A 23,673-nucleotide genomic window follows, 5' to 3' on the forward strand; every position below is an offset into this window, starting at 1 on the left:
ACTTGCCCTCAGGATATATCACACACAGTTCTCTGGCTGTCCGCCATTGCTTTTGTTGGGCTCCCCACTGACCCAGTTGGAATAGACCAGTGACTCCCCTGTGGGGTAGATGAACCTGCCCTCCATGAAGATGTCATTCATGCTCAGGAAAGCATCCAGTTGTATCACAGCCACCTTCTTGGCTGCAGAGCATGGGGAGGCCAGCTGTCCCTTAGCCTCTCTGCAGACCTGCTGGGCATCCAAATATGATTTTATAGCTCCTGCTGTCTTGAAGATCTTCCCCCAGACAGCCTGGCCATTGGGGAAGAGCACCGCTAGGGGAAGAGGAGAGTCAGGTTGGGGATGTGCAGCACCTAGATCTTGTTATTCAACTGGAGTCCCCAGCCTGCATCAGGGTACCAGAGCACCAGAGAGGTCAGCCTGCCATCAGGGTACCAGGGCACCAGAGAGGTCAGCCTGCCATCAGGGTACCAGGGCACCAGAGAGGTCAGCCTGCCATCAGGGTACCAGGGCACCAGAGAGGTCAGCCTGCCATTAGGGTACCAGGGCACCAGAGAGGTCAAAAGTGAGGCACTTATTTCCAGAGCAACAGATGAGGACCCTGGAACTCAGATCCTTATGTGAGAGGGCCAAAGTCACCCAACTGTCAGATGTAGAGATGTAAAGATCATACCTTATTGGATGTGACACTAAAACTCCCATGTACACTTTCTGTTCCTCCCCGTGTTATTCACCAGAATCCGGGACTTTAATTACTGTGTAAATAGGAAGGACTTTGGCAGGGAAATGACACTGTAGAGCTCGGGGCAGTTCCTGAGAGTGTGGAAAACACCAAACAGGCAGCTCATTCTCACTCTTGCACGATAACTGGGCATGTGGAAATGTCTGAGCGGTTCTGTGCTGTGTGAAGGGGTGAGGAGAAAGGGGAGGACAGGGGTCCATCTGAGAGCAGCCAAGTGCTGACCTCTGCACTGGGGGCAGTCCAGTGTTGGCTTTCATATGCTCACAGGTGATCCTACAGCCAGGCAGCCTCCCTGGACCACTGGGCAGGGGATGACGGCATCTGAGAGCTCTATGTGGGGGCAGGAGGGCAGAGTGGGATCAGCTCTGGAGAGAGCCCTGTCTGGGCCTCAGAAGGCCATGTGTTAAGCTCCACCCTGGCAATAATAGCTCAAGTGACAAGGAAAGTCATTTACCTTTTCAGAGTCTAATCTCTTATTTCTAAGGAAGAAACACTATATAACAGCATCCCCTATGTTTTGTGTTAAGTATCTCATTTTATTCCATTCCATCCACACCCCTCTGACTTCCAGGGTCATGCATGGAAATCTTCAGGGCTCCTAAGAGGCCTTACTGGACTGGTTCAGAACTCAGGCTGTGTTCTGAACGTATGCCCTTTTTCTCTGAGTAGCTTCAACAAGCAGTTGGAGACCAGATTTTCCATGGAGTTAGGATGGCACCCAGACAGCCTTGGACAAGGTCAGTGTAAGCTCATGTGCCATGATTATGTTACATCCATGCATCTGGTGGGTATGCGTGTACATGTGTGAATATATCCGTGTGTCCATCTGAAGGTACATGGCCGACTAAGGTCCATCCGGATGGGTGTGCATATGTGTGCATTTGTGTTCATATACGTAGATGATGTCAACTGAGTGAGAGCATTTAGGTACACACGTGTTCAAGCACATATGCCCAAATTCCCCTTTGTATCAGTTGCATGATGTTTTAGTTGTTCAGTCGTGCCCACCTCTTTTTGACCGCATGGTCTGCAGCCCACAGGCTCCTCTGTCCATGAGATTTTCCAGGCAAGAATACTGGAGTGGTTTGCCATTTCCTTCTCCAGGAGATGTTCCCAACCCATTGATTGAACTCAGGTCTCCTGCACTGCAGGCAGATCCTTTACCAACTGAGCTACCAGGGAATGAGGGAAGAAACAGGTATACAAATATGCTTGTGCAAGAAGGAAGACATAAACTGCTGGAATTTCTCATCCCACTACTTCAGTACTTAGTTGGCTTTAGTTCTTAGGAGCCAACCCCATGTCTCACCAGATCACCTAATCTACACCTTCAGAAAACTCTTTTTTCAATCACCGAGGTTTGATGAATGAAAGTGGAAGTTGCTCAGTCATGTCCGACTCTTTGTGACCCCATGGACTATACAGTCCATGGAATTCTCCAGGCCAGAATACTGGAGCGGGTAGCTTTCCCTTTCTCCAGGGGTTCTTCCCAAGCCAGGGACTGATCCCAGGTCTTCTGTATAGCAAGTGGACTCTTTACCAGCTGAGCCACCAGGGAAGCCCAATCACTTCACCTCACTTGATGAATGATGTGGATTCCAAGCTGTTGTCAGGAAGAGCAGAGAAGGAGGAGGTACAGTTGGTAGAAAGTCCCAAAGGCACAGGACACTCAGGTGTGTGCTCCAGGAGGCCTCTGTCTGCTTAGGATCCAGGCTTAGGGAAGAAACTCTGGTTTAAATACCTAGGCAGGTGTAGGGAGGGCCCAGAACTGGCCAAATACTGGGGGCAGCCTGCCCCTGCCAAACCCAGGGGCATGTTTAGGGTGAGATACTTGGCCACACACCAAGGATAGGTCCCCAGAAGCCTTGAACCCCACAGCAGCATCCAACCCCCACTCTCAGGATCATGTCTGGCTTCTCTGCTGCCCTGGGCTGTGCAGCTTCTTCTCTGGGCATTTGCACACCTGGCCCCACAGAGGGAAGAAACGCATCCTGGGTTGGGTGTCCCCTTGTCTGTCATAGGGACTCACCAAGGGTAAACCAGATGAATGTCTGCTGAACTGTATAAGCCGCATCCTGCTCCTTGTCTTGTGCGTCTGATGAGCTCCTGGAGCATGTAGTGACATGACTCTGTCTCAGCCCTGTCCTTAGCCCCACCTCCTGCTCCAGGTCTAGGTCCAGTCCCAATCATTGTCCCAGTAAGTCCAATTTAAACCCAAGCCCAGTGAACTGCAAGCCAAGCCCAGACCCAGTCTGAGGCCCAGGCTCGGGGCCTGGCTCAGGGTCAGGTCCAGAAACTCACCTTTCTTATACTGAAAGAAGGCATTCTGGAGGCACTGTAACTGTCCCTCTAAGACTGCCACCTCCTGCCTCAGAGCATTGACCTCTGCAGGAAAGAGAGGCCGAGTGAAGACAGATCAAGTACAGCCTGGGGTCACTCAGAGCCCAGGCCTCAGGAAGGGTGACAAGTGGAGCTGCATATTGGGGATGGGGTAAGGACACGGGATGCATGAGAGAAAGTGCTGAACTAAAGAGGGCCTCCTACCCTCTCCACACCCACTAGAGCCCCCAGAGCTTTCTTACCTGCAAGTCCACTCTCTCCCTTTGCTCCTTCTTATCCAGGATCACCTCTGTCTCCCTTCAGTCCTGGGGGACCCATGGCACCAGAAGGTCCTGTGGACCAATGGCTCCAACAGGCCCTGGGATCACAAAAGAATTGCTGTGTGAGTTCTGGACACATTGTCCAGCAATTTTCACCTCCTCCAGTACATGGACTGTCATATCCCCAGCAGTATGCACTCCCCCTGTACAAATGTCCCTAAGTGCCTGAAACCTCTTCTTGCATTCTCTCTGTACACTGACTGTCCCATAACTCAACAACCATCCTTCCCTGAATACAGATAGTCCCTGCTGCTCACACCGTCCTCTCCCTAGAGACAGTTCCCAGAGCCCAAAGCTGGCTCTCTCCCTGGATGCCAGCTCTAGCCTGGTGGTGGTGGGCACAGGGAATGTGAGCCCAGCCCCATGACCATTGCTCAGCTTGTGTGCCAATGCTTCCAGGGCTCCCGGCTCACCAGGGATACCTCTCTCTCCTTTGAGACCTGTGGGGCCTGGGGAGCCCTGTATGCCTGGGACACCCACTCCTCCTGAGGAAGGAACACATTGGGGAAACACAGCTCAGAGTGCACTCAGCAGGTACCATTTCCTCAGCAGTGCAGCTTGTCACCCACAGCTCCAGGTGAGAGAGTGACCTGGAAGACTGCTCCTGACCACTTGGTCTCCTCTAGGATCTTCAGTCAGTGTGGGAACATGGGGGAGAGGCCCAGGCCAGGCCTACCAGGCGCGGAGGTTCATGGACTCCCTGCTCTTCACCTTCTGAGAACCAAAGTTTATGTCAGAAATGACACCTGACACTAATCACCAGAGGAACATAAATCAAAACCACAATGAGCTGTCACTGCATACCTTTAGAATGGCTATGATGAAAAAGACAGCAAATAATTGTTGGAGAATGTGGAGAAAAGGAAATCTTTATGCACTGTTAGTGGGAACATAGGCTTCCCTGGTGGCCAGAAGGTAAAGAATTTGCCTGTAATACACGAGACCCAAGTTCAGTCCCTGGGTTTGGAAGACCCCCTGGAGAAGGGGATGGCTACCCACTCTAGCATTCTTGCCTGGAGAATCCCATGAACAGAGGAGCCTGATGGGCTATAGTCCATGCAGTAGCACAAAGCAGATATGACTGAATGAGTGAGCCCAGTGGGAATGTAAATTGATACAGCCACTATGGAGAACAGTATGAAGTTTCTCAAAAATTAAAAACAGGTCTACTATACTTTCCAGCAATTCCACGTCTGAGTATTTAAGCAAAGAACATAAAAACACTAATTCAAAAAGATATTGAAATCCCAAGTTCATCACAGCATTGTTTACAGGAGCCAAGACATGGAGGCAGCCTAGAGTCTAAGAATCTGTGGATCGATGAATGGATGGAGAAAATGCAGTTTGAGTACAAAAGCAAGCACCACCCAAAGGCCAACAAGTTCCAGAGCAAGACATACCATGCAAATTCTCCAGCAACACAGGAACATAGCCCTGAGATTCAATATACAGGCTGGCCAAAGTCACTCCAAACCCATTGAAATCTCATAACTCATTACTGGACACTTCATTACACTCCAGAGAGAAGAAATCCAGATCCACCCACCAGAACACAGACACAAGCTTCCCTAACCAGGAAACCTCGACAAGCCACCTGTCCAACCCCACCCACAGCAAGGACACTCCACAATAAAGAGAAATCCACAACTGCCAGAAAACGGAAAGGCCACCCCAAACACAGCAATATAAACAAGATGAAAAGGCAGAGAAATACTCTGCAGGTAAAGGAACAGGATAAATGCCCAACAAACCAAACAAAAGAGGAAGAGATAGGGAATCTACCTGATAAAGAATTCCGATTAATGAGAGTGACAATGATCCAAAATCTTGAAAAGAAAATGGAGTTACAGTTAAATACCCTGTAGACAAGGATTGAGAAGATGCAAGAAAAGTTTAACAAGGACCTAGAAGAAATAAAAAAGAGTCAATATATAATGAATAATGCAATAAATGAGATTAAAAACACCCAGGAGGGAACCAACAGTAGAATAATGAAGGCAACAAATAGGATTAGCGAGGTAGAAGATAGAATGGTAGAAATAAATGAAACAGAGAGGAAAAAGGAAAAACGAATTAAAAGAAATGACAGTCTCAGAGACCTCTGGGACAATGTTCAATGCCCTAACGTTCGAATCATAGGAGTTCCAGAAGAAGAAGACAAAAAAGACCATGAGAAAATACTTGAGGAGATAATAGTTAAAAACTTCCCTAAAATGGGGAAGGAAATAGTCACCCAAGTCCAAGAAACCCAGAGAGTCCTAAAAGGATAAACCCAAGGTGAAAAACCCCAAGACACATATTAATCAAATTAACAAAGATCAAACACAAAGAACAAATATTAAAAGCAGCAATGGAAAAACAACAAATAACACACAAGGGGATTCCCATAAGGATAACAGCTGATCTTTCAATAGAAACTCTTCAGGCCAGGAGGGAATGGCAGGACACACTTAAAGTGATGAAAGAAAATACCCTACAGCCCAGATTACTGTACCCAGCAAGGATCTCATTCAAATTTGAAGGAGAAATCAAAAGCTTTACAGACAAGCAAAAGCTGAGAGAATTCAGCACCACCAAACCAGTTCTCCAACAAATGCTAGAGGATCTTTTCTAGACAGGAAACACAGAAAGGGTGTATAAACTCAAACCCAAAACAACAAAGTAAATGGCAACGGGATCATACTGATCAATAATTACCTTAAATGTAAATGGGTTGAATGCCCCCAACCAAAAGACAAAGACTGGCTGAATGGATACAAAAAGAAGACCCCTGTATATGTTGTCTACAAGAGACCCAACTACAAGCAAGGGACACATACAGGCTGAAAGTGAAGGGCTGGAAAAAGATATTCCATGCAAATACAGATCAAAAGAAAGCAGGAGTAGCAACACTCATATCAGATAAAATAGACTTTAAAACAAAGGCTGTGAAAAGAGACTAAGAAGAACACTCCATAATAATTAAAGGATCAATCCAAGAAGAAGCTATAACAATTATAAATATATATGCATCCAACATAGGAGCACCAGAATATGTTAAGACAAATGCTAACAAGTATGAAAGGGGAAATTAACAATAACAGAATAATAGCAGGAGACTTTAACACCCCATTCACACCTATGGATAGATCAACTAAACAGAAAATTAACAAGGAAACACAAACTTTAAATGATCCAATAGACCAGTTAGACCTAATTGATATCTATAGGACATTTCATCCCAAAACAATGAATTTTACCTTTTTCTGAAGCGCACAGGGAATGTTCTCCAGGTTAGACCAAATCCTGAGCCATAAATCTAGCCTTGGTAAATTCAAAAAAATTGAAATCATTCCGAGCATCTTTTCTGACCACAATGCAGTAAGACTAGATCTCAATTACAGGAGAAAAACTATTGAAAATTCCAACATATGGAGGCTGAAAAACACGCTGCTGAATAACCAACAAATCACAGAAGAAATCAAAAAACAAATCAAAATATGCATAGAAAAGAATGAAAATGAAAACACAACAACACAAAACCTGTGTGACACTGTACAAGCAGTGCTAAGCGGAAGATTCATAGCAATAAAGGGATACCTCAAGAAACAAGAAAAAAGTCAAATAAATAAGCTAACTCTACACCTAAAGCAACTAGAAAAGGAAGAAATGAAGAACCCCAGGGTTAGTAGAAGGAAAGAAATCTTAAAAATTAGGGCAGAAATAAATGCAAAAGAAACAAAAGAGACCATAGCAAAAATCAACAAAGCCAAAAGCTGGTTCTTTGAGAGGATAAATAAAATTGACAAACCATTAGCCAGACTCATCAAGAAACAAAGGGAAAAAAAATCAAATCAATAAAATTAGAAATGAAACTGGAGAGATCACAACAGACAACACAGAAATACAAAGGATCATAAGAGACTACTATCAACAATTATATGCCAATAAAATGGACAACGTGGAAGAAATGGACAAATTCTTAGAAAAGTACCACTTTCCAAAACTGAACCAGAAAGAAATAGAAAATATTAACAGACCTATCACAAGCATGGAAATTGAAACTCTAATCAGAAATCTTCCAGCAAACAAAAGCCTGGGTTCAGACGGCTTCACAGCTGAATTTTACCAAAAGTTTAGAGAAGAGCTAACACCTATCCTACTCAAACTCTTCCAGAAAATTGCAGAGGAAGGTAAACTTCCAAACTTATTCTATGAGGCCACCATCACCTTAATACCAAAACCTGACAAAGATCCCACAAAAAGAGAAAACTACAGGCCAATATCACTGATGAACATAGATGCAAAAATCCTTAACAAAATTCTAGCAATCAAAATCCAACAACACATTAAAAAGATCATACATCATTACCAAGTGGGCTTTATCGCAGGGATGCAAGGATTCTTCAATATCCACAAATCAATGTAATACACCACATTAACAAATTGAAAAATAAAAACCCATATGATTATCTCAATAGACACAGAGAAAGCCTTTGACAAAATTCAACATCCATTTATGATAAAAACTCTCCAGAAAGCAGGAATAGAAGGAACATACCTCAACATAATAAAAGCTATATATGACAAACCCACAGCAAACATTATCCTCAATGGTGAAAAATTGAAAGCATTTCCCCTAAAGTCAGGAACAAGACAAGGGTGCCCACTCTCACCACTACTATTCAACATAGTTTTGGAAATTTTGGCCACAGAAATCAGAGCAGAAAAAGAAATAAAAGGAATCCAAATTGGAAAAGAAGTAAAACCCTCACTCTTTTCAGATATCATGATCCTTTACATAGAAAACCCTAAAGACTCCACCAGAAAATTACTAGAGCTAATCAATGAATATAGCAAAGTTGTAGGATATAGAATCAACACACAGAACTCCCTTGATTCCTATACACTAATAATGAGAAAATAGAAAGAGAAATAAAGGAAACAATTACATTCACCATTGCAACGAAAAGAATAAAATACTTAGGAATGCTGCTGCTGCTAAATCACGTCAGTCGTGTCCGACTCTGTGCGACCACATTGACGGCGGCCCACCAGGCTCCCCTCCCTGGGATTCTCCAGGCAAGCATACTGGAGTGGGTTGCCATTTCCTTCTCCAGTGCATGAAAGTGAAAAGTGAAAGTGAGGTTGCTCAGTTGTGTCCGACTCGTCGCAACCCCATGGACTGTAGCCTTCCAGGCTCCTCCATCCATGGGATTTGTCAGGCAAGAGTACTGGAGTGGGTTGCCATTGCCTTCTCCAAAACACTTAGGAATATATCTACCTAAAGAAACAAAAGACCTATATATAGAAAACTATAAAACAGTGGTGAAAGAAATCAAAGAGGACACTGATAGATGGAGAAATATACCATGTTCATGGATCAGAAGAATCAATATAGTGAAATGAGTATACTTCCCAAAGCAATCTATAGATTCAATGCAATCCCTATCAAGCTACCAACGGTATTTTTCACAGAGCTAAAACAAATAATTTCACAATTTGTATGGAAATATATAAAACCTCGAATAGCCAAAGCAATCTTGAGAAAGAAGAATGGAACTGGAGGAATCAACCTGCCTGACTACAGGCTCTACTACAAAGCTGCAGTCATCAGACAGTATGGTACTGGCACAAAGACAGAAATATAGATCAATGGAATAAAATAGAAAGCCCAGAGATAAATCCACCCACGTATGGACACCTTATCTTTGACAAAGGAGGCAAGAAAATACACTGGAGAAAAGACAATCTCTTTAACAAGTGGTGCTGGGGAAACTGGTCAACCACTAGTAAAAGAATGAAACTAGAACACTTTCTAACACCATACACAGAAATAAACTCAAAATGAATTCAAGATCTAAATGTAAGACAAGAAACTATAAAACTCCTAGAGGAGAACATAGGCAAACCACTCTCTGACATAAATCACAGTGGGATCCTCTATGATCCACCTCCCAGAATATTGGAAATAAAAGCAAAAATAAACAAATGGGACCTAATTAAACTTAAAAGCTTCTGCACAACAAAGGAAACTATAAGCAAGGTGAAAAGATAGCCTTCAGGATGGGAGAAAATAGTAGCAAACGAAGCAACTGACAAAGAATTAATCTCAAAAATATAAAATCAACTCCTGCACCTCAATTCCATAAAAATAAAAGACTTAGTCAAAAAATGGGCCACAGAAATAAATATACATTTCTCCAAAGAAGACATACAGATGGCTAACAAACACATTCAAAGATGCTCAACACCACTCATTATCAGGGAAATGCAAATCAAAACCACGATAAGGTACCATTTCATGCCAGTCAGAATGGCTGTCATCCAAAAGTCTACAAGCAATAAATGCTGGAGAGGGTGTGGAGAAAAGGGAACCCTCTTACACTGTTGGTGGGAATGCAAACTAGTACAGCCACTATGGAGAACAGTGTGGAGATTCCTTTAAAAACCGGAAATAGAAGTGCCATATGACCCAGAAATCCCATTGCTGGGCCTACACACAGAGGAAACCAGAATTGAAAGAGAAACATGTACCCCAGTGTTCATCATAGCACTGTTTATAATAGCCAGGACATGGAAGCAACCTAGATATCCATCAGCAGACAAATGGATAAGAAAGCAGTGGTACAATGGAATATTACTCAGCCATTAAAAAGAATACATTTGAATCAATTCTAATGAGGTGGATGAAACTGGAGCCTATTATACAGAGTGACGTAAGCCCGAAAGACAACAATACAGTATAATAACGTATATATATGGAATTTAGAAAGATGGTAATGATAACCCTGTATGCGAGACAGCAAAAGATACACAGATGTATAGAACAGTCTTTTGGACTCTGTGGGAGAGGGTGAGGGTGGGATGATTTGGGAGAATGGCATTGAAACATGTAAATTATCATATGTGAAACGAATCACTAGTCCAGGTTCAATGCATGATACAGGATGCTCGGGACTGGTGCACTGGGATGACCCAGAGGGATGGTATGGGGAGGGAGGTGGGAGGGGGATTCAGGATGGGGAACATATGTACACCCGTGGCTGATTCACATCAATGTATGGCAAAACCAATACAATATTGTAAAGTAATTAGCCTCCCATTAAGATAAATAAATTTATTTTTTTTTAAATTAATTCCAAACAAAGGAAAATGGAAACAGACATTTGAATCCTAGGGGCTGTTGCAAAATCAATTCTGAAAGGGAAGTTTTGGCGATAAATGAAAATATTGAGAAATTAAAAGATCTCAAATAAACAACCTAACTTTACACCTCAAGGAATGAGAAAAAGACAAATTAAGCTCAAAGTTAGCAGAAGGAATGAAGTAATAAATATCAGAGCAGAAGTAAAGAAAATAAAGACAAGAACAATAATACAAAAGGTCTGGTTTTTCAAAGTATTTTTAAAAATTGATAAATGTTTAGCTATAGGAAAAATACAAATAAATGAAATTATAAATGAAAGAGAAGACATTGCAACTTTATGCTCTAGAAATACTTATGATCATAAGAGGATGTGAACAATTATATACCACAAAGTTAGATAACCTATAAGAAATGAATAAGTCCCTAGAAACACAACAACCTGAAAACCTCAATCAGGAAGAAATATAAAATTTAGATAGATCAAGAACAAGTAAAGAAATTGAAACAGTAATTTTAAAAAGCCCAACACAGAAAACTCCAAAAGTGGATGGCTTCACTGGTGAATTCCACCAAACATTTAAAGTATTAATGCCAATTCTTTTTAAACACTTCTGAACAATTAAAGAGAAGAGAATACCTCCAAACTCATTCTACAAGGCCAGCATTACTCTGATACCAAAGACAGGTAAGGATAGTACAAGGAAAGAAAACTATGGACCAATATCCCTGATGAATACAGATGCAAAGAATAATAGTAAGCCAAATTTAAGAACACATTAAAAGGATTATACATAATGACAAATTGGATTTATCCCTAGAATGCAAAGATGGGACTCAGCAATCCCACTTCTGGACATACACACTGAGGAAACCAGAATCAAAAGAGACACGTGTACCCCAATGTTCATCTCAGCTCTGTTTACAATAGTCAGGACATGGAAGCAACCTAGATGTCCATCAGCAGATGAATGGATAAAAAAGATGCTGCTGCTGCTAAGCCGCTTCAGTCGTGTCCGACTCTGTGCGACCCCATAGACGGCAGCCCACCAGGCTCCGCCGTCCCTGGGATTCTCCAGGCAAGAACACTGGAGTGGGTTGCCATTTCCTTCTCCAATGCATGAAAGTGAAAAGTGAAAGTGACGTCGCTCAGTTGTGTCTGACTCTTCTCGACCCCATGGACTACAGCCTACCAGGCTCCTCCCTCCATGGGATTTTCCAGGCAAGAGTACTGGAGTGGGGTGCCATTGACTTCTCCGGGATAAAAAAGCAGTGGTACATATATACAATGGAGTATTGCTGCTAAGTCATGTCAGTCGTGTCCGACTCTGTGCGATCCTATAGATGGCAGCCCACCAGGCTCCTCCGTCCCTGGGATTCTCCAGGAAAGAACACTGGAATGGGTTGCCATTTCCTTCTCCAATGCATGAAAGTGAAAACTGAAAGTGAAGTCGCTCTGTTGTGTCCAACTCTTAGCGATCCCATGGACTGTAGCCTACCAGCCTCCTCCATCCATGGGATTCTCCAGGCAAGAGTACTGGAGTGGGGTGCCATTGCCTTCTCTGACAATGGAGTATTACCCAGCCATTAAAAAGAATATATTTGAATCAGTTCTAATGAGGTGGATGAAACTGGAGCCTGTTATACAGAGTGACGTAAGCCAGAAAGAAAAACAATACAGTACAATAACGTATATACATGGACTTTAGAAGGATGATAATGATAAACTTGTATGCGAGACAGCAAAAGAGACACAGATGTATAAAACAGTCTTTTAGGCTCTGTGGGAGAGGGAGAGGGTGGGATGATTTGGGAGAATAGCACTGAAACATGTATATTATCATATGTGAAACAAATCACCAGTCCAGGTTCGATGCATGATACGGGATGCTTGGGGCTGCTGAACTGGGACGACCTAGAGGGATGGGATGGGGAGGGAGGTGGGAGTGGGTTTCAGGATGGGGAACACATGGACACCTGTGGTGAGTTCATGTCAATGTATGGGAAAACCAATACAATATTGTAAAGTAATTAGCCTCCAATTAAAATAAATAAATTTATATTTAAAAAAAGAAAATATATGGCTTATTGAAATTGAACTTATATTTTTACACTTTTTAAAATATTGATGGGCTTCCCTGACAGCTCAGTTGGTAATGAACCTTCTTGCAATGCAGGAGACTCCAGTTCAATTCCTGGGTCAGGAAGATCCACTGGAGAAGGGGTAGGCAACCCACTCCAGCATTCTTGGGTGTCCCTTGTGGCTCAGCTGGTAAAGAATCCACCTGCAGTGTGAGAGACCTGGGTTTGATCCCTGGGTTGGGAAGATCCCCTGGAGAAGGGAAAGGCTACCTACTCCAGTATTCTGGCCTGGAGAATTCCAAGGACTGTATAGTCAATGGGTCGCAAGAAGTCAGACATGACTGAGGGACTTTCACTTTCACTTTAAAATGTTGATAATCACGTACTGTTCTCTGTACCTAGAATACCAACTTTAAGACTTGGCATCCATGATTCCCATTAGTGAGAAAGCTAAACTTCATTTTTCATCCACGTGTTCAATACCAAAGCTTCCCTCAATTTTATGACCAAACATATCACTGAAAACAGCCCTGTAACAATCTGTCCTTGCAATCACAATTATAATTTAAACTTTCATAGGCCCAGGAAAAGGTGATGACAGATATATATTACACCTTCATAAGCCCAGGAAAAGAAATGATATTTGGATTCTGAAAGAAATAGGCACAGAATTTGATGGGAAATCACCACTTGAAATGCTGATCAAATCCATATTGGGAGAGTCACCTGGATTCCAGAGACTGCTGACCTACTGGACAGCTCCTAGAAGCAAAGGACTCATCAAGGCCCAAGATGGCTCACCCATTTCTTGAGTCTTTCCCATTTAAACCCTTTATTGACTATATTTAAGACTTGGAAAAAATAAAGTGACACAGGTAGAAGCAGAATTTCAAGTATTAGTAGGGTTGCCACCAGGTACTTTTGCAACTGTGGTAATTCTTTTCCTAGCATGACTTTGATTCAGGGCTCCCAATAGAGCTGGACCATAAAGAAGGTGGAGTGCCGAAGAATTGATGCCTTCGAACTGTGGTGCTACAGAAGACTTCTGAGAGTTCCTTGGATAGCAAGGAGTCCAAACCAGTCAATCTTAAGGGAAAGTGAAAATGAAGTGAAGTGAAGTCGCTCAGTTGTGTCTGACTCTTCGAGACCCCATGGACTGCAGCCTACCAGCCTCCTCCGCCCATGGGATTTTCCAGGCAAGAATACTGGAGTGGGTTGTCATTTCCTTCTCCAATGCATAAGAGTAAAGTGAAAGTGAAGTCGCTCAGTCGTGTCCGACTCTTTGTGATCCCATGGACTGCAGCCTACCAGGCTCCTCTGCCCATGGGATTTTCCAGGCAAGAGTACTGGAGTGGGGTGCCATTGCCTTCTCCAAATCTTAAGGGAAATCAACCCTAAATACTCATTTGATGGACTGATACTGAAGCTGAAACTCCAGTATTTTGATCATCTGATGCAAAGTGCTGACTTACTGGAAAATTCTCTGATGCTGGGAAAGATTGAGGGCAGAAGGAGAAGAAAGCATCAGAAGATGAGATGGCTGGATGGCATCACCAGCACAATGGACATGAACTTGGACAAACTTTGGGAGATGGTGAGGGACAGAGAGGCCTGGAGTGCTGCAGTCCGTGGGGTCACAAAGAGTCGGAAACAACTGGACAACTGAACAAGAACAGTTTTCACATAAAGAAATATTGTGCTATTATGTTCCTTACTCTGGATTCATCATTATAGATGGCCATATTATTTATAATTTCAAATACAAAAAGCCTTAAGTTGCTTGCATGTGTTGCACGTGTCTCTGGCATCTCCTGGAACACTCTGATTCCATCGATAAATCAGATTATTTATTGTAGGATGATGACAAGACAAAAACATTTCTGTAGATGGATTTGTATTGGGTGTCTAGCCGTGGGTGATACCAAACTGCATGGATTCTGGGTCTGGTGTAACCTGTCATGCCAATAAAAACTATGGTACATCTTTGTCACCTGACAAACCCAGGAGGCAAGAACCATATAATCCTTTTTTTTTTTTTTTGAAAAGGGGAAATGGACATCTGTAGCTGAGTTCTCCTTTTTTGACTTATACTAGAAATAGGAGTTAAGAACACATGTGCTAAGAAAAAGCTTGAGCTGATTAACAAGATGGTGGAAGGGGAAGACAATTACCTGTGGGATGTATAATGTAAGTTGCACATCATTGAATTTTTTTTAGATGAAGTGAAAATAAAACAGAAGCCTGAAGTGTCCGTTAGATCAAATTGCCAACATCCGCTGTATATTGTCACCCTGCCTATTCAACTTATATGCAAAGTACATCATGAGAAACGCTGGGCTGGAAGAAGCAAAAGCTGGAATAAAGATTGCCGGGAGAAATATCAATAACCTCAGAGATGCAGAAGACACTACCCTTATGGCAGAAAGTGAAGAGGAACTAAAAAGCCTCTTGATGAAAGTGAAAGACGACAGTGAAAAGGTTGGCTTAAAGCTCAACATTCAGAAAATGAAGATCATGGCATCTGGTCCCATCACTTCATACGAAATAGATGGGGAAACAGTGGAAACAGTGTCAGACTTTATTTTGGGGGGCTCCAAAATCACTGCAGATGATGACTGCAGCCATGAAATTAAAAGACGCTTACTCCTTGGAAGGAAAGTTATGACCAACCTAGATAGCATATTGAAAGCAAAGACATTACTTTGTCTACAAAGGTCCATCTAGTCAAGGCTATTGTTTTTCCAGTGGTCATGTATGGATGTGAGAGTTGGACTGTGAAGAAAGCTGAGTGCCAAAGAATTGATGCTTTTGAGTTGTGGTGTTGGAGAACACTCTTGAGAGTCCCTTGGACTCCAAGGAGATCAAACCAGTCAATTTTAAAGGAAATAAATCCTGAATATATATTGGAAGGACAGATGCTGAAGCTGAAGCTCCAAACCTTTGGTCAATTGCTGCAAAGAACTGACTCATTGGAAAAGTCCTTGATTCTGGGAGAGACTGAGGGCAGGAGGAGAAGGGGACAACAGAGGATGGCATCATTGACTCAATGGACATGAGTTTGAGCAGGCTCCAGGAGACAGTGAAGGACAGGGAGCCTGGTGTGCTGCAGTCCATGGGATCACATACAGGCAGACATGGCTGAGCAACTGAACAACAACCACACTTTCAGACATGGAATGATCCCAGCTTGGGCCATGATGTCAGCTGGCATTGTGAGTGTCATAACATCTCTTGACAAGAGGCCCACAGTTCAGTTCAGTTCAGTTAAGTCACTCAGTCGTGTCCAACTCTTTGCGACCCCATGAATCGCAGCACACCAGGCCTCCCTGTCCATCACCAACACCTGGAGTTCACTCAGACTCACGTCCATTGAGTCAGTGATGTTATCCAGCCATCTCATCCTCTGTCGTCCCCTTCTCCTCCTGCCCCCAATCCCTCCCAGCATCAGGGTCTTTTCCAGTGAGTCAACTCTTCGCATGAGGTGGCCAAAGTACTGGAGTTTCAACTTTAGCATCATTCCTTCCAAAGAACACCCAGGGCTGATCTCCTTTGGAATGGACTGGTTGGATCTCCCTGCAGTCCAAGGGACTTTCAAGAGTCTTCTCCAACACCGCAGTTCAAAAGCATCAGTTCTTTGGCACTCAGGTTTCTTCACAGTCCAACTCTCTCATCCATACATGACAACTGGAAAAACCATAGCCTTGACTAGACAAACCTTGGTTGGCAAAGTAATGTCTCTGCTTTTCAATATGCTATCTAGTTTGGTCATAACTTTCCTTCCAAGGAGTAAGGGTCTTTTAATTTCATGGCTGCAGTCACCATCTGCAGTGATTTTGGAGCACCCCAAAATAAAGTCTGACACTGTTTCCACTGTTTCCCCATCTATTTCTCATGAAGTGATGGGACTGGATGCCCTGATCTTCGTTTTCTGAAAGTTGAGCTTTAAGCTAACTTTTTCACTCTCCTCTTTCACTTTCATCAAGAGGCTTTTTAGTTCCTCTTCACTTTCTGCCATAATGGTGGTGTCATCTGCATCTCTGAGGTTATTGATATTTCTCCCCGAAATCTTTATTCCAGCTTGTGCTTCTTCCAGCCCAGCGTTTCTCATGATGTACTCAGAGTATAAGTTGAATAAGCATGGTGACAATATACAGCCTTGATGTACTCCTTTTCCTATTTGGAACCAGTCTGTTGTTCCATGTCCAGTTCTAACTGTTGCTTCCTGACCTGCATATAGGTTTCTCAAGAAGCAGGTCAGGTGGTCTGGTATTCCCATCTCTTTCAGAATTTTCCACAGTTTGTTGTGATCCACACAGTCAAAGGCTTTGGCATAGTCAATAGAGCAGAAATAGATGTTTTTCTGGAACTCTCTTGCTTTTTCCGTGATCCAGTGGATGTTGGCAATTTGATCTCTGGTTCCTCTGCCTTTTCTAAAACCAGCTTGAACATCTGAAAGTTCACGGTTCACATACTGCTGAAGTCTGTCTAGGAGAATATTGAGCATTACTTTACTAGCATGTGAGATGAGTGCAATTGTGTGGTAGTTGAGCATTCTTTGGCATTGCCTTTCTTTTGGATTGGAATGAAAACTGACCTTTTCCAGTCCTGCAGCCACTGCTGAGTTTTCCAAATTTGATGGCATATTGAGTACAGCACTTTCACAGCATCATCTTTCAGGATTTGAAATAGCTCAACTGGAATTCCATCACTTCCACTAGCTTTGTTCATAGTAATGCTTTCTAAGGCCCTCTTGACTTCACATTCCAGAATGTCTGGCTCTAGGTGAGTGATCCCACCATCGTGATTATCTGGGTCTTGAAGATCTTTTTTATATCGTTCTTCTGTGTATTCCTGCCACCTTTTCTTAATATCTTCTGCTTCTGTTAGGTCCATACCATTTCTGTCCTTTATTGAGCCCATCTTCACATGAAATGTTCCCTTGGTATCTCTAATTTGCTTGAAGAGATCTCTAGTCTTTCCCATTCTGTTGTTTTCCTCTATTTCTTTGCATTGATAGCTGAGGAAGGCTTTCTTATCTCTCCTTGCTATTCTTTGGAACTCTGCATTCAGATGCTTTTATCTTTCCTTTTCTCCTTTGCTTTTCACTTCTCTTCTTTTCACAGCTATTTGTAAGGCCTCCCCAGAGAGCCATTTTGCTTTTTTGCATTTCTTTTCCATGGGGATGGTCTTGATCCCTGTCTCCTGTACAGTGTCACGAACCTTTGACCATAGTTCATCACGCACTTTATCTATCAAATCTGGTCCTTTAAATCTATTTCTCACTTCCACTGTATAATCATAAGGGATTCGATTTAAGTCATACCAGAATGGTTTAGTGGTTTACCATACTTCATTCAATTTCAGTCTGAATTTGGCAATAAGGAGTTCATGATCTGAGCCACAGTCAGCTCCTGGTCTTGTTTTGGTTGACTGTACAGAGCTTCTCCATCTTTGGCTGCAAAGAATATAATCACTCTGATTTTGGTGTTGACCATCTGGTGATGTCCATGTGTAGAGTCTTCTCTTGTGTCGTTGGAAGAGGGTGTTTGCTATGACCACTGAAATTTCTTGGCAAAACTCTGTTAGTCTTTCCCTGCTTTATTCTGTATTCCAAGGCCAAATTTGCCTGTTACTCCAGGTGTTTCTTGACTTCCTACTTTTGCATTCCAATCCCCTGTAATGAAAAGGACATCTTTTTGGGGTGTTAGTTCTAAAAGGTCTTGTAGGTCTTCATAGAACCGTTCAACTTCAGCTTCTTCAGCATTACTGGTTCGGGCATAGACTTGGATTACTGTGATATTGAATGGTTTGCCTTGGAAATGAACAGAGATCATTCTGTCGTTTTTGAGATTGCATCCAAGTACTGCATTTTGGACTCTTCTGTTGACCATGATGGCTACTTCATTTCTTCTAAGGGATTCCTACCTGCAGTAGTAGATATAATGGTCATCTGAGTTAAATTCACCCATTCCAGTCCATTTCAGTTCGCTGATTCCTAGAATGTTGACGTTCACTCTTGCCATCTCCTGTTTGACCACTTCCAATTTGCCTTGATTCATGGACCTGACATTATGGTTCCTGTGCAATATTGCTCTTTACAGCATCGGACCTTGCTTCTATCACCAGTCACATCCACAGCTGGATATTGTGTTTGCTTTGGCTCCATCCCTTCATTCTTTCTGGAGTTATTTCTCCACTGATATCCAGTAGCATATTGGGCACCTACTGACCTGGGGAGTTCCTCTTTCAGTATCCTATCATTTTGCCTTTTCATACTGTTCATGGGGTTCTCAAGGCAAGAATACTGAAGTGCTTTGCCATTCCCTTCTCCACTGGACCACATTGTGTCAGACCTCTCCACTATGACCCGCCCATCTTGGGTGGCCCCATGGGCATGGCTTAGTTTCATTGAGTTAGACAAGGCTATGGTCCTAGTGTGATTAGATTGACTAGTTTTCTGTGATTATGGTTTCAGAGTGCAGGTGGCTGCAATGGCACACAGAGCGTGGCCGAGAGGAGCTACCCCACGTCCGAGGTCAGGGGCAACTGCCAAGAGTGTCAGGCTGCGACGGCGCAGGAACGGCCGACACAAGCTACCCCATGTCCAAGGTCAGGGGTGGCGGCCAGGAGGAGCTACCCCACATCTGAGGTCAGGGGCGGCAGCTGAGAGGAGCTACCCCGTGTCCTAGGTCAGGGGCGGCAGCCGGGAGGAGCTACCCCACATCTGAGGTCAGGGGCAGCAGCCAAGAGGAGCTACCCCGTGTCCTAGGTCAGGGGCAGCAGCTGAGAGCGCCAGGCTGCGACAGCGCAGGAGCAGCCAAGAAGAGCTACCTCCCGCCCGAGGCCAGGGCCAGAGCCTGGGAGGAGCTACCCCACGTCCAAGGAGCAGTGGCTGTGCGGGCGCAGCAGGGCCTAGAGGAGCTATTCCACGTCAAGGTCAGGAGGGGCGGCAGTGAGGAGATACCCCTCGGCCAAGGTAAGGAGCAGCCCCTGCGCTTTGCTGGAGCAGCGGTGAAGAGATACCCCACGCCCAAGGTAAGAGAAATCCAAGTAAAACGGTAGGTGTTGCAAGAGGGCATCAGAGGACAGACACACTGAAACCATAAGAGGCCCACAGCTCTGGCTTTACTTGGCACCTAGGCTACTAAACTAGGGTCCTGGCTACTATGGTTGGGGTGGGGCTGATGTGATTGGAGATCCATGTTCACATTTGCTCATGACTGATGGTGTAGGAGGGAGAGACCTCTGTGTTGAAGAATGGTTAAAATCCTGCATTTTCTGAAATACTTGTCTCTTTCCTCTGCTTTAATCGGACTGTGTCTGCAGAGCCTGAAGACTCTACTTACTTATTCTCTGTGCTGGAGAGCTGCAAACCAGACTCCCGTTGCCCATGGTACAGGTTGACCTGAAGCTTCTTCCTAGGCTTTGGGGTCTCAGCATTTGCAGACTTCAGCAACACAGGAGTATTTTTGCTTCCTATAGAGTCACAAAGTTCCCCTTGTCAAGAAATAGGCATGGCTTACATATTGGGATGAGTAGTGATCACCCACAGAGCACCTTCCCAGACCAGAATGACCTCCCATGCATCCCATGGCCATGTTGGACTATGCTGTTCCAGAGTGAGGTGACTGGATGAGAGGTGGGCATCTGAAATAGGAAGATGCATTTCCACGTAGTTTGGGATTGATGTCAGCAAGAGAGCAAGAGTTTCTGATCTCTCTGATCTTGAGACCTGGAGGCAGAGGAAGTTGATGTGTAAAGAAGGGAAAGAGGTGAGGATGGACAGAGAGAGGCAGAAGCCAGACTGCCTCTGCCCGCCAGTCCTTCTAAAGGCAATTCAGAATTCTCTGTGCTCAGGAAAAAAAAAAAAAAAAAAATGCCTACCTTGGGCTCAACTAGATCCAGTTGTTTATCTTCAGTTCAGTTCAGTTCAGTTCAGTTGCTCAGTCATTTCCGACTCTTTGCAACCCCATGAACCGCAGCACCCGGGCTCCATGTCCATCAGCAACTCCTGGAGTTCACCCAAACCCATGTCCACCGAGTCGGTGATACCATCCAGCCATCTCATCGTCTGTCGTCCCCTTTTCCTCCTGCCCTCATTCTTTCCAAGCATCAGGGTCTTTTGAAATGTGTCACCTCTTCACATCAGGTGGCCAAAGTATTGGACTTTCAGCTTCAACACCAGTCCTTCCAATGAACACTCAGGACTGATCTCCTTTTGGATGGACTGGTTGGATCTCCTTGCAGTTCAAGGGACTCTCAAGAGTCTTTTCCAACACCACAGCTCAAAAGCATCAATTCTTTGGCGCTCAGCTTTCTTTATAGTCCAACTCTCACATCCATACGTAACCACTGGAAAAACCTTAGCCTTGACTAGATGGGCCTTTGTTGGCAAAGTAATGTCTCTGCTTTTGAAATGCTATCTAGGTTGGTCATAACTTTCCTTCCAAGGAGTAAGCGTCTTTTAATTTCATGGCTGCAGTCATCATCTGCAGTGATTTTGGAGCCCAGAAAAGTAAAGTCTGACACTGTTTCCACTGTTTCCCCATCTATTTGCCATGAAGTGATGGGACCAGATGCCATCATCTTAGTTTTCTGAATGTTGAGCTTTAAGCCAACCTTTTCACTTTCATCTTTCACTTTCATCAAGAGGCTATTAAGTTCTTCTTCGCTTTCTGCCTTAAGAGTGGTGTCATCTGCATCTCTGAGGTTATTGATATTTCTCACGGCAATCTTCATTCCACCTTGTGCTTCCTCCAGCCCAGCTTTTCTTGTGATATACTCTGCATATAAGTTAATATGTGATAAAAACAGTCTGCTCTAAACTCCCTTGATGAAAATAACCAGGCATGGCCTTGGTCTGAAGAGCTGTGTACTGAAGAGCTGTTTGCTCATTACTATTTATATTTCAAATACCATCAGGAATTGAGGATGTTTTCAGTAATAGGAGAAAGATCTTAGCCGAAGACTGAGCTGCATGCATGCTGTTGAGAGGTGTGGCTTTGTTTTCAGACATGCTGTGCCATATACATACTGTGGCTGCAAGTGTGTTGGAAAGACAGGTGGAGCTTGGGGGTCCTATTCTGAAAGGACCAGAGAGGTCAGTCCTCCTGGTTCCTGGGAACAAAAGAAAGGGTGGCTGCTTTCCTGTCTGGAAGAGGGGTATTCATCACCCCTTTCCATGAACCTGTGGTTCCTTCAGGCCTCATTCCAATTTCTGAAGTACAGATGTCGTTTAAATTTTTCTTTGCAGTGTGTTCAGTCACCCACTTGGGTCTGACTCTTTGCAACCCCATGGCCTGCAGCACACCAGGTCTCCCTGTCCCTCACCATCTCCCGATATTTGTCCAAGTTCAAGTCCATTGCATCGGTGATGCCATCTCATCCTCTGAAGCCCTTGTCTCCTTCTGCCTTCAATCTTTCCCAGCATCAGGGACTTTTCCTTAGAGTTGGCCATTTGCATCAGATGACCAAAGTACTGGAGCTTCATCATCAGTCCCTCCAATGAGTATTTAGGGTTGATTTCCCTTAAGATTGACTGGTTTGATTTCCTTGCTGTCCCAGGGACTTTCAGGAGTCTTTTCTAGCACCACAGTTTGAAGGTATCAATTTTTTGGCATTCTGCTTCTTTATGGTCCAGCTTTCACAACTGTTCATGACCACTGGGACAACCATAGACTTGACTATATGGGCCTTGTTGGCAGAGTAATGTCTCTGCTTTTCAGCACACTGTCTCTGCTTGTCATAGCTTTCCTGCTAGTAATAAATTGTCTTCTGCTTTCATGGCTGCAGTCATCATCTGCAGTGATCTTAGAGCCCAAGAAAAGGAAATCTGTTACTACTTCCACCTTTCCCCCTTATTTGCCATGAAGTAATGGAGTTGGATGCCATGCTTTTAGTTTTTGGGTTTTTTTAATATTTAGTTTTAAGCTGGCTCTTTCACTCTCTTCCTTCACTCTCATCAAGAAGCTCTTTAGTTCCTCTTTGCTTTCTGCCAACAGAGTGGTATCATCCGCATATCTGAAGTAGCGATGTTTCTCCCACCTATCTTGAATCCAGCTAGTAACTCATCCAGCCCAGTATTTCTCATGGTGTGGTCAGCGTGTAGGTTAAACAAACAAGGGAACAGCAGTTCGCCCTGTTGTACTCCTTTCTCAATCTTGAACCAATCAGTTTTTCCACACAGGGTTCTGACTGTTGCTTCTTGACCAATGTACAGGTTTCTCAGGAGACAGGTAAGATGGTCTGGTATGCTCATCTCTTTAAGAGCTTTGCACAGTTTGTTATGATCCACACAGTCAAAGGCTTTAGCGTAGTTGATGAAATAGAGGTAGATGTCTTCCTGGAATTCCCTTGCTTTCTGTATGATCCAGCGAAAGTTGGCAATATGATCTCTGGTTCTTCTTCCTTTTCTAAACCCTGCTTGGGCATCTCGAAGTTCTTGGTTCACACAATGCTAAAGACTGGCATGCAAAATTTTAACCATGATCTTCCTAGCATGGAAGATGAGTGCAATTGTCCAACATTAGTACATTCTTTACTACTGCTCTTCTTGGGAATTGGGGTGAGGATTGACTTTTTCCAGTTCTGTGGCTATTGCTAGGTCTTTTGGATTTGCTCACATGTTGAATGCAGCACCTCATGGCATTATCCTTAAGGGTTTTGAATAACTCTGCTGGAATTCTTTGCAGTAATATGTCAATAAAATCAAGTAAATATACAGAGGCCTATGGTCAAAAACTTACAAAGCCAAAAGTGTAAGTTCTGGGATCTGATGGCCTTTTACATGACTGAGTTGTAGCAACAGTGCTCCTGATCTCAGAGGGAGAGCAGTGAGCGCTCCTGAAGAGATATCTAGTTCTCTGCCCAAGGATGGAACCTGGGTAGACTGGATGAAACCCCAGGAATCCTAGTCAACACACCATCAGGAACTAGAGGCTAGAAGCAAAGTGACTCTGGCTCTATCCCCCATTTGAAAGCAATAATGTTTAAAGGAGGCAAAAATGATAATTAGGTACAAAGTTTATTATTAGAGACACAGCACAATGCATGGCAGAGCACAC

General features: G+C 43.7%; 1 pseudogene; it reads right to left on the minus strand.

The window, feature by feature from the left end:
• Window positions 1–18: 18 nt before the first annotated feature.
• LOC147342833 (uncharacterized) lies at window positions 19–21,626 on the minus strand (annotated as a pseudogene).
• Window positions 21,627–23,673: the final 2,047 nt, after the last annotated feature.

This window comes from Bos grunniens, chromosome 28, assembly GCF_055505025.1.
Source record: "Bos grunniens cultivar Pamir isolate PY7600 chromosome 28, Bosgru_T2T1.0, whole genome shotgun sequence".
In the NCBI taxonomy this organism is placed as follows: Eukaryota; Metazoa; Chordata; class Mammalia; order Artiodactyla; family Bovidae; genus Bos; species Bos grunniens.